The sequence below is a fragment of the Ascaphus truei genome, chromosome 4 (assembly GCF_040206685.1).
Source record: "Ascaphus truei isolate aAscTru1 chromosome 4, aAscTru1.hap1, whole genome shotgun sequence".
NCBI lineage: Eukaryota > Metazoa > Chordata > Amphibia > Anura > Ascaphidae > Ascaphus > Ascaphus truei.
This window is the reverse complement of record NC_134486.1, coordinates 136,376,350-136,389,200: the sequence shown is the minus strand read 5'-3', so window position 1 is coordinate 136,389,200 and position 12,851 is coordinate 136,376,350. Positions and strand designations below refer to the sequence as shown.

The 12,851-nt window shown below is 43.9% G+C and overlaps 1 long non-coding RNA gene across 1 annotated transcript; it reads right to left on the bottom strand.

Moving 5' to 3' along the window:
• Positions 1-488: 488 nt before the first annotated feature.
• LOC142493113 (uncharacterized) lies at positions 489-1,459 on the bottom strand. The gene is made up of 2 exons (XR_012800983.1): positions 1,384-1,459; positions 489-1,225 (listed from the first exon to the last, which is right to left on the bottom strand). It is a non-coding gene; the product is annotated as an uncharacterized LOC142493113 (long non-coding RNA).
• Between the last annotated feature and the right edge of the window lie 11,392 nt (positions 1,460-12,851).

Sequence of the window (12,851 nt, the reverse complement as noted above, 5' to 3'; positions counted from 1 at the left end):
TCCCGGGTCGACAGTCTTCAGACAATACTCGACGAATCATTGATCTGTTAGAAATAGCTAATGCCAGATCAATACCAGTTATGGCGCTCAGTCTGGATGCAGAAAAAGCATTTGATAGGATAGACTGGCCATACCTTGAGGCCACGCTTGGAGCGTTTGGGATGGGAGAGAAACTAACAACAGCAATTTTCGCCCTTTACGAGAATCCGTTGGCAAGGGTTACCCACCAGGGGTTCGTCTCGGACCCCTTCCAAATTAAGAGCGGAACACGACAGGGCTGCCCGCTCTCCCCCCTCCTCTTTGCGTTGTGTATGGAGCCACTAGCCGCCCACATACGCGAGAGCAAAGACATTACGGGTATAGACATTGGAAACCAGTCGCATAAGTTGGCACTCTATGCGGATGACGTGTTCCTGACTATATCTAGACCCCTTACCTCTCTGCCAAATCTTTTTGACCTGCTGGGGAGATTCAACAGGATCTCTGGATTCAAAATAAACCAGTCCAAATCTGATGCCATGAATATTAATCTCCCCACGCACATGGAGAAGCTGATCGCCTTAAATTTTAATTTTAATTGGCAACCGAAAAACATTAGATACCTGGGGATCAACGTCACCAAGGCGTATGACATGCTATATCAGGCAAACTATCCCAAATTGACACAGACTTTGAGAGGGGACCTCAAAAGATGGTCTACCCACAATATATCATGGATCGGAAAGATCCACTGCGTTAAGATGAACCTGCTTCCACGCATCCTATACCTATTCCAGACCCTCCCAGTGCCGATAGGATTGAAGGATGTCCTCTCACTTCAATCAGCTATAGATAAATTTATCTGGGGAGGCAAGAAAGCGAGGGTGGGAAAACAAATTATGCGTAAACGAACGGAAGCAGGAGGGCTGGCGGTACCTTGTTTGTTGTCCTACTACAAAGCGGCGCAATTATGCCAAATCGTGCAATGGCACACGAATCCAGACTCAAAAAGATGGGTCGCCCTAGAAAAGGAGCTCTGCTCCCCTGTGGCTCTGGAACATGTAATCTGGCTCCCCAAAAAGGCACGGACTAGTGCCAAACTGCCGCTATCCTCCATGAACAACTCGATCTCGATCTGGGAGGCCACACGTATGAGATGCAGTCTGACCCATAAAGCGTCAGGTATGACCCCACTTTGGGATAACCCACTCTTTGCTCCGGGCCGGACCAGCGCAGACTTCTCTATCTGGAAAAAAAGCAAAATTAACAGGCTAATAGATCTGGGGGGAAAACGAGGCGTTCAATCATTCGATTTACTTAAAGAATACCAAAAAATTCCCAACGCCGAGTTCTTTAGATACCTCCAGCTCAGAGCGTTTTATCAATCAGTGCAGCCCCACATACCAATGACGAATTTTGAAAAGCTCTGTCGTTCGGGGACATCCACCGAGGGACTCACATCGCAGATGTACGGGGAAGTAGTCGGTTCTAGTAAGACAGTGACGGACAAGACGGGGTATATGATTAAATGGGAAAAGGACTTAGGGGAGGAAATTGATGTAGAGGAATGGACAAAAATTGTGACGGCGACGTCAAAAAGCTCAATGTGCACGACTTTGAGGGAGAATGCATATAAAGTTATGATGAGATGGTACCACACCCCCACTAAATTAGCTAAATTTCTGCCCAGCTACTCCCCATTGTGCCCAAGACAATGCGGACAACAAGCAGACTTGCTCCACATGCTGTGGTCTTGCCCCAAACTTACGCCGGTCTGGGATTCAGTTAATGATTGGCTGAATAGGATCCTCGGCACATCCACCCCCGTCGACCCATGGCGGTTCCTTTTGAACAGGCCGCAAAAAGGTCTCTCCAGGGGAGCAAACAAACTGGCGGTTCATTTCGCAACGGCGGTGAGGGGGGAGATTGCAGCACGTTGGAAACAAAATGAAATCCCAATAATCACAAAGATCAGGAACCGAATTTGGTCAGTTTGCCAGATGGAGAAATTGACGAGTCTGGTCAATGACACTGGCACAAATTTCCTAAAAGTCTGGTCACCATGGTTGGCACAGACAGACATACAGGGGGTAGATAGGGCCACGATTTGGCATTGATAGATGTAAAGTGCATTCTCCCTTAAAGAGGCCCTAAGACACCCCGACGGTCCAAGAGCACACACAGTTCATGGATGGACAGAGAGTGTGGGGTACACCGGTTGCCCGCCGGACTATCGGTTTTCTTAATTGCAGAGAGCCAGCGGTCGCACGTTTAGAAGCGGAACCTCGGTCGGAGACCCCTTCCCACCCCCCCTCCCCCCCCCCATTTCCCCCTCCCGGCTGGGAGCTATATGTAGTTTGTCGGTTAGTCTGTCTGTCTCCCCGTCTGTCCAAAGTACACAGATACTACACATGATGCATGTTTTCCAATTGCAGGAGGCACGTTTCCCTCCAATGTTTATCATGAATGCATGACATGTATGTACTCACACAATTCAAAATAAAAAAAATTTAAGTTGAAAAAAAAAAAAAAACAACATTACAACAATACAACACAGAAAAAAAACAATAAGAAACACAGAAAAATATACTTTTACACAAAATTGTTTTTAGTATTGTTCATCATACTCAGGGCCTCCAACAGAAAACATGGGGCCCAGGACAAATGAAAGGAGCAGATAGCGCACCTACCATGATCATTTTTTTAGCGCAACTTTTATCTAACTGTTTTCTTGTTACTGGGTGACTGACTGTCTTTGACTGCCTGCCTGCCTGCCTGCCTGGAGGGTGACAGACTAACTGACTGGGTGGGTGGGTGGGTGGGTAATTGACTGACTGCCGAGGTGGGTGAGTGACTAACTGACTGGGTGAGTGACTGGCTGACTGACTGACTAGGTGTCTGACTGACTGACTGGGTGGGTGACTTTGAGTGGTTGGAGGACTGACTGCCTGAGTGGGTGACTGACTGACTGTCTGTGTGGGTGACTGACTGACTGCTTGGGTGGGTGACTGACTGACTGCCTGGCTGGGTGACTGACTGCCTGGGTGGGTGCTTGACTGACTGAATGACTGTCTGGGTGGGTGACTGACTGACTGCCTGGGTGGGTAAGTGGGTGGGTAACTGACTTTTTTTTAGCACAACTTTTATCTAACTGTTTTCTTATTATTGTTAATATGGAAGTGGGTGACTGACTAACTGGGTTGGTGACTGACTGGGTGGGTGACTGACAGGGTGTGTGACTGCCAGGGTTGGTGACTGCCTGGGTGACTGGGTGGGGGACTGCCTAGGTGGTTGGGTGACTGCCTTGGTTGATGACTGGGTGACTGACTGTTTTTGACTGACTGCCTGCCTGGAGGGTGACTGACTGCCTGGGTGGGTGGGTGACTGACTGACTGCCTGGCTGACTGACTGGGTGGGTGACTGACTAACTGACTGAGTGGGTGGGTAATTGTCTGACTGCCTAGGTGGGTGACTGACTAACTGACTGGGTGGGTGACTGGGTGACTGACTGACTGGGTGGGTGACTTTGAGTGGTTGGGGTAGTGACTGACTTCCTGAGTGGGTGACTGACTGACTGTCTGTGTGGGTGGGTGGGTGACTGACTGACTGAGTACCTGGCTATGTGACTGACTGCCTTGGTGACCGACTGACTGTCAGGCTGGGTGACTGACTGCCTGGGTGGGTACTTGACTGACTGAATGACTGTCTGGGTGGATGACTGACTGACTGACTGCCTGGGTGGGTAGGTGGGTGGGTGACTGACTGTCTAGGTGGGTGAATGATTGCCTGAATGGGTGACTGCCTGGGTAGGTGGGTGACTTCCTGTGTGGGTGGGTGACTGCACCTTGACTGCTTGGGTGGGTGTCTGACTTCCTGCCTGGATGGATGACTGGGTGGGTGAGTGACTGGGTGACTGCCCCTTTGGTGACTGAAAGGGTGGGTGACTTACTGCCTGGGTGGGTGGGTGCATGGTTGGGTGGGTGACTGCATGTGTGGGTGGGTGGGTGACGTGGGTGGTTGGGTGACTACGTGCGTAGGTGGATGGCCGCAATATATTTTAAAAATACCTCCACCACATTTTAAAAAGACCAACACCACATTTTAAAAAGACCCCCACCACATTTTAAAAAGACCCCCACCACCCCTATACATATACACAATACCCCCACTACCCATTACATATACAAAATACCGCACCACCCAAATACATAGTTACATAGTTACATATATAGTTACATAGAATATAAGGTAGAAAAAGACGTACATCCATCAAGTTCAACCTATGCTAAATATAGACAGCAGATATTTTATCCTATATCTATACTTACTTATTGATCCGGAGGAAGGCAAACAAAAAACCCCATTAAGAGGAAAAATAAATTCCTTCCTTACTCCAAGAATTGGCAATTGGATTAATCCCTGGATCACCATCCTTCCCATGTTTACTTATTTGATATATCCCCGTATTCCTTTCCTTTCTAAAAAAAAATGTCAAACCTTTTTTTGAACAAATCTATTGTATCTGCCATCACCGTCTCCATGGGTAATGAATTCCACATTTTAACTGCCCTTACTGTAAAGAATCCTTTCTTTATTGCTGGTGAAATCTCCTTTCCTCCAATCTTAAGGGATGGCCCGAGTCCTTTGTACTGCCTGTGGGATGAATAGATCTTTTGAAAGCTCCTTGTATTGTCCCCGAATATATTGTATATAGTTATCATATCCCCTCTTAGACGCCTCTTTACTAATGTAAATAAATCTAATTTAGCTAGCTTGTCCTCATAAGTTAGATTGTCCATCCCCTTTATTAATTTGGTGACTCTTCTCTGCACTCTCTCTAGTTCCACAATGTCTTTTCTTAGAATTAGTGCTTAAGATTGTACTCCATATTTAAGGTGTGGTCTTACTAATGCTTTCTAAAGGGGCATAATAATGTTTACTTCCCTTCCATCCATTGTCCGTTTAATGCAAGATAAGATCTCGTTTGCCTTTGCAGCTACTGCATGACTTTGCGCACTATTGCTTAGCCTCTGTCTACAAGCACTCCTAAATCCTTCTCCATCAAGGATTCCCCCAATTTATCCCCATTTACTGTAATTTGTAAGTCCCCTTTTTATTCTTGCATCCCAAATGCATAACCTTACATTTATCTGTATTAAGCCTCATCTGCCATTTACCTGCCCATGTTTTATGTCTCTCGAAGTCCTTCTGAAGAGAAATTACATTGTGCTCTGATTCTATTACCTTACACAAGTTAGTATCATCAGCAAAGATGGAGACTTTACTCTCGATGCCAACCTCGGGGTCATTAATAAACAAGTTAAAAAGCAGGGGTCCCAGTTCCGATCCCTGAGGTACTCCACTCACGACTTTAGCCAAACCTGAAAAAGTTCCATTTATGATAACCCTCTGTTGTCTATCCTTTTAGCAGTTTTCAATCCAGGTGCATCTATTATTACTGAGTCCAATTTTCTTTATTTTGTACACCAACCTCTTGTGTGAAACCGTATCAAAAGCCTTTGCAAAATCTAAGTAGACCACATCAACTGCATTATCCTGGTCTAAATTCCTACTTACCTCCTCAAAGAAACAAATAAGGTTAGTTTGGCAAGATCTATCCTTCATAAATCCATGCTGACTATTAATAATAATTTTGTTTTCCTTTAGATATTCCTGAATATTATCCTGTATTAAACCTTCAAGTAGTTTCCCCACTATTCAAGTCAGGCTTGCAGGTCTGTAATTCCCCGGTTGTGATCTAGCTCCCTTTTTACATATAGGCACCACATCTGCTTTATGCCAAGCTTGTGGTACTGAGCCTGTGGAAATGGCGTCCTTGAATAATAAATATAATGGTTTGGCTATTACTGAGCTTAACTCCTTGAGAACTCTTGGATGTATGCCATAGAAGCCAGGTGCATACATATACAAAATACCCCAACCACCCCAATACATTTACAAAATACCCCCACCTCCCAAAAACATATACAAAATACGCTCACCACCCCAATGCATATAAAATTCAAAATTACCTTGGGGATGGTGTCAGGAGGGGGGCAGTGGTTGCAGAGGGAGGCTAGTGGATGCAGAGGGGGGCTAGTGGAACTTGAGGGGCAGTGGATGTGGAGGTGGCTAGTGGGTGCAGAGGGGTACTAGTGGATGTGGAGGGGCGTTAGTGGATGTGGAGGGGGGCTAGGGATGTGGAGGGGACAGTGGATGCAGAGGGGAGCTAGTGGATGCAGAGGGGGTCTAGTGGATGCAGAGGGGCAGTGAATGCGGTTGGAGGCTAATGGCACAGAGGGGGGCTAGTGGATGTGTTGGGGGCAGTGAATGCAAAGGGGGCAGTGGATGTGGGGGGGAGTGGATGTGATGGAGGCAGTGGATGTGGTGGGGTGGGCTGTGGAACCCCAAACATCCCTACCCTCCGGCTGCCCTCATGTGGTACTTCATCCAATCAGATTGTGGGAACTATGTCCCCAATCTGATTGGTTGTAGTACCACATTAGGGTAGCCATTTTAGATTTAATGTCGTCATCGGAAAGGGAAATGAAGCACAGCCATTCTGATTGACTGGCTTCATTCCCTTTAAATGCTGTCATTGGAAAAAAAGGCACATGATTCTCACAGCCAATCACAGGCATGAGAACCATTTGCCAATCAAATGTGATGTCACAGGCCATATTTAAGGCCGTGACGGCTCATTTGAGATCAAGAAGCCGGCGAGTCAACATCGTGGATTTAACATGGGGTTGGATTGACAGTTGAAGATAAAGAAAGAAGATAAAGAAAGAAGATAAAGAAAAGAAAGAAATTGTCACAGATGAAGAAAGAAGAAGGTGATACCACGTGAAAGAAAGAAGAATTTTGTTACCTGGCCCGGATCTGCACCATGGATGGCGTTGGATTGTGTTTTGTGACATCACCAGAGGAGAGCTTGCTGATTCCCCGGGATTCGTAGGGCCAACGCTTCTAAAGGTAAGATCAATATTGAATATATGTACTTTTATTTTTACTGGTTTTTGGACTTGATTTTTCTATTATTATGTTTTTCAATGCCCATTGACTGCTAATGTATTAATCTGTACCTGTTTAGGGTACAGATGAATACAGTAATAGCCAATGCATTTTTTGGCAAATGCATTTCTTCTATTGACTGTTGTATTTTCTATGAATGTTTATTGTTTTGATTAAATTGTGTTTAATTGTGATGGCTTGTTTTGATTTGTAATGTTTACAGATTGTTTAGCGTTTTTTTTAATGATGTAATTTGTTGGCTAATGGTTACATTTATGTGTTGCCTAGTGACTGTATTAATTAATTGATGTGTTGTTACTGCTTTTACAGTATACTGTTGTGATGGCTTGTTTTGATTTGTATTTTTTTACAGATTTTTGGGCGTTTTTATTTAATGATGTACTGGAATTTGTTGGATAATGGTGCAATTTATGTGTTGCCTAGTGAATGTATTAATTAATTGATGTGTTGGTTACTGTTTTAATATATGGAATTTATTGTTTGGTTAGTGGTGTGAATTCTTTAATTGATTGGCTAGTGGTTTTATTTCTTTAATTGATTGGTTGTCTAGTGGTTTATTTATTTAATTGATCGATTGCCTATTGCTTTAAATTTTACAGTTTGGGGGTTTAGGTGCTTGTTGTATACTGTAAGTTTTATTTTTATATATTTTGGATAGTCAGGCTTTTGTATTAGAGTGACCATTGACTGCTGTAGTACAGTAGCTTGTCGTTCTCATATTATATGGTATGATGTACAACTACAGATGCAGCGGCCGTCATTTTACGAAATCACATGGTTTATACCTCGGAATACCCATGTGATAGCGCAGGATTACTTCCAACCATAGCGCCTTAAGACGCGAGTGCTGGCGAGTGCATAAAATGTCATTTTAGTATTCTGACTTTTAAACACATGAAATTGACACTATAGCACAGTAGCACATTAATGTACACATTACAATTCATTAATTTCATTGCATTTAATTGCATACAATCCATGACATTCAAACAAAGCAAACGCAATAAACATATGTGTCTGGGGCGATTGGCCACGTTCATGCTGCATGGAGTAAAGCAGCGCACAATAAAACGGCGCCGTGATGCCTTAAAATAACGTCAGCTGCATCTGTATAACAATCAATGGGTACGGGTGGATATAGTGGGTGGGTGGGTGATTAGGCCTCCCGGGTGGTTAGCTTGTCAGGGTCAGTTAACCCCTTAATAAGGTGATTAAGGGCTAGGGGCCATTAGATTGTATTTTGCTATGTATGCTTTCTGGCAACGGAGGACAGTAACCTGCAGTAAGGTAACATGGACACATTTCACATTGGAAGGGGTAAGTAGAACGTTTTTTACTTACTTTATTTATGCTGCATGGCTAATATTGTGTTTAATAATGGCAACAAATCTATTATCCTCATCTGGATAATAGTTATTTTGCCCATTACTGTACTGTATGTGTTTCGAGGGGGGTGGGGGGAGGGGAGGTGCATTTCTTGAAATGTAGGCCATGTTTATTTTTTATAAATACAGGAATGGTACCGCAGGCCAGCGGGGACCCACGGGGACCACCCAAGAACCACCGGACACCCACGGGGACCACCTGAGGACCCACGGAAACCTTTGGGAACTACCCAAGGGCCCCAAAAACACCCATGGGGATGACCCAGGGGCCCCCACACCCGCCGGGACCACTCATGGACCCCATTGGAGCCCACGGCACCTGCGGTTAGCACCTGGAGGCCACGGAGCCTAGAGGGAACAACTCGGAGGCCCCCAGACACCCATGGGTACACCCAAGGTTGCACTGTGGGGCCTGCAGACACCCGTGGGGACAACCCGGGGAACCCGCCGGCCTATGGTATTAATCTTGTGTCTATAAAAATAAATATTGGTTTTATGTGGGGGCTCAGGAAGTGTAATTATTGTAATGTACTGCAGGCCAGTGGGGACCCATGTGGACCACCCAAGGACTCCCGGACACCCACAGGGACCACCTGAGGACTCACGGAACCGCATTGATTTCAATTCCGGGGACTCCCTACTTCCCGAAATACAGCCCTGTTATGGGGTGCCGGTATCTCCTGTGCATTGTAATGTCTCGCGTTAAGTGATCTGGACATTTCCATGCATAGGATACCATCACCCCATAACAGTGCCTGAATCTCGGGAAGTATGGGGTCACCGGACTTAAAATTAATGCGGTTAAGCTCCGGAGACCCCCTGCTACATTACTGTAATGTTAAAATTAAATAAATACATGTTTAATTTGTGATTTTATTGTAGATCCCCAATAATTATTAATGACAGATACATTCCAAAGGGAACAAGACTAGCTCATTCAAACCAGACCTTCAGAATGATCCCTCAAAAGTACAAAGCAGATGATTATACTACTGTACTAATGTCAATAGTATTATTAATACGAAGCAGATGATTATACTACTGTACTAATGTCAATAGTATCATTAAGGCCACCAGGGTGTAATATCCCAGGACATACACACAATAGGTCTCCCTAACACATAATTGTTTAACCCTATCACCCCCCCAAAAAGCATGGTTAAATAGATTCAATTCCCATGATGGACAAAGAACAAGGATTTTTATCATGTGTATTGGTATAATGACTTGACAAACTATGTAAGTGAAATCCATGTAGCACATTCCTCCGATGTTCAAGGAACCTAGTGCTTAAATTCCTTGAAATGCGGCCTATATATTGTAGGCCGCACTGAATTGATATCAGATATATGACATATGTACTCAGACAATCAATATAGCTATTCACCTCATATGAAGTGCCATTTGAAAAGGATGTAAATGAATTTATTTTATTCAGATGCCTGCATGTAATACACCTACTCCTCCCACAGGAAAAATTCCCTTTCAATGTTTTTTTTTTTTTTTCTCCAAAGGTCTATTTTGTATCATTTTCAATTTACTGGGAGCTATTAAGGTTTTTAAACATCTGGCTTTTCTAAAAATGATAGGTGCTCTTTTCGGTACCATATGTCCAATAATTGGGTAATTTTGTATGATGCTCCAATGTCTATTAAATACACCTTTTATTTTATAAGCTAATTGATTGTACTGAGTTATGAATTTTGGAGTAGACGGTGATGTTTTATCCTTGAATGTTCCAACACGGGAACTAGATCCATTTGTATCGGATTTGGCCCTGGACTTCACTAACAAGACATTCCTATCAATACCCCCAGCCTCTTCAAACGCTTTCTTGACCACATCACTATTGTATCCCTTATCAAGGAACTTATGTGTTAAAGTTTCCCCCTGGTCATAGAAATCTGTAGTTAAGGAACAATTTAGTCGTATCCTGAAGAATTGACTCTTCTGCACATTATTTAACCACTTTTTATAGTGGTTGCTGCTATATCGCAAATAGCTATTGGTAGACACTGGTTTAAAATGTGTACGACTTTGGATGCTCATATCAGATTTATCAATGGATGTATTGTATGGGTAAATTTTAGACCCATGTCATTGCTGTTAAATGAATCCAGAATGATCTCCAGTTGGTTTCTATCCCCATCCCAAATAATAATAATAATAATATAGTCAAGGAAACGGCCATACAGCCAACAGCTCTGCATCACCCCAAACATGGAGGTTCTCCCACAACCCCATGAAGAGGTTAGCGTAGCAGGGGGTGAATCTGGTGACCATGGCCGTTCCACACATTTGTAAATAATAAGTGACATAAAATAAAAAATAATTATGTGCTAAAATAAACTTAATACATGATAATTTAAATAATCTTTGTGATGTGTGTAAATGTGGATCTAAACTTAAAAAGTGATCTATAGCACCCACACCCTTAATGTGATCAATACAAGTGTATAATGAACAAACGTCACATGTGGACCAACAAAAAGTGTCTTTCCAAATAACATCGGAGGTGGAGCCAATGACATGCAATGTGTCCCTAATATAAAATGGTAACTTGGATGCATATGGTTGTAAAAAATTATCAACATAATTATCGTTTGACGTCATCCGGATGAAGAAGGTGGCAAAACGTGCACATCGGGGCTCATCTTTCTGTGTGTGCCGCAGTGTCCCTGATCTTGTCATTCTTCTCCACTGTGAAGTTACCCGTGGCGCTCCCGGTTACGCCGGAGCGCGTGCAGTTTGGGTGCTGTTTCCACAGCTACATCTCTATCAGCTGATCCCTGACTAAGGAATTTACTATTGGACTTGTGCTAAGTATTCTAGGTTTTACTATTAGAGAATACAACTCTGTCTATTTTTTGGCTATGTGGACAATTGTTCATTACCTCTGATTGTTTCAATCTGAGCACATTATCAATTTTTTCTACATGTTGACTTAGATTGTCATTACTTATAGTTAGGGTTACATCTAACCTCTCATGGTAATTGACCGGCCGGTCTGAGTGATAGGAGGCTGATTTCATACCTCCACACTCATAAGTTAGCCAGCATATTTATGTAATATCCCGCCAGCTTTATTCTAAAGCTTGCCGGGATAAATGCGGGACTTTACTCCGATTTGAACGGATTTTCCCACGCGGTGGCCGCTTCAATAGATAAGCGCTAATGGCGCGGGAAAACAAAAAAAAAGCCGCGCGCCGCCGCCGCGTTTAAATAAAACCCGTGGACAAAGCCGCATGAGACTAAAGGCGGCAGTGTCTGTACATTAGTGCATTTTGCATTAGTGTATAGCTGACCAAATAATACATTAGAGGTTTCTTACTTATTAATCAGTGAAGCTCTCAGCTTAATCTCTGTTTCAGGGACATTGTGGACAATTTTAATTGTCATTTGTTTTGTGTGATGTGTTTAATAAATGTGATACTTGTGTATGCTAGAGTGCTGTAGTTGGGAAACTTTCTTCTTTCTATATATATATATATATATATATATATATATATATATATATATATATATATATATATATAGTCAATGGAGAGTAGTTGGCACTCATGTGTATGCAGTAAAAGGTCGGTGCATGTCCCTTAGCAGTAGTTAACAGGCAGGGGGGTTCCTCACAGTAGTGGTGCAGCCGCAGCAACGCAGTAGGAACGAGACAGCACTCAGAGGTAATTTTCAAAAAGATTGTATTGGAGTAGGTGGCACAAATGCCAACGTTTTGGTCCTCACTGCCTTGAGAAAGGTCCCCCTGTGAGTAACGAAATGTTGGCATTTGTGTCACCTACTCCAATACAATCTTTTTGAAAATTACCTCTGAGTGCTGTCTCGTTCCTACTGCGTTGCTGCGGCTGCACCACTGCTGTGAGGAAAACCCCTGCATATATATCCCTATTTCCTCAATTCTAAGACGCACCTTTTTTTCAATTTTCACATGCCTGAAATCGGGGTGCGTCTTAGAATCGATGTATTAAAAAAGTGTCTACATTACTAGCCCCTTCTTTTCACTTTAACATATTTCAAAAGAGGTCCCATGTCAGCGGAGTGTGCGGCGGTGGCAGGAGAGGTCCCACATCCAGGGGAACGGCTTGGGAGGTGCACACTAACACCGGAAGTTGACCGGTGTCTGACTTCCGGTGACAGAGTGCGCCTCCCAAACCGTTCCCCTATGCTGCTCTGCAGCCGCTCAGCTCTCCTGCTATTATGATCTCTTTCTGCCGCCACCATGCGCCGCTGTCTTCTTATCTTCATTAACCTGTAGACATGGGACCTGTCCTGCCACACACCCACCCACTGTCCATCTTCAACCATCTGCAGATGTGGGACCTCGCCTGCCGCTGCCGCCCGCTTCATCCTCCGCTGACATGGGACCTCTCCTGAAACATGGTAAGTGAAAAAGTAATTTTCCACGATTGTAAGGGCCAAATTGATGGTGCGTCTTACAAT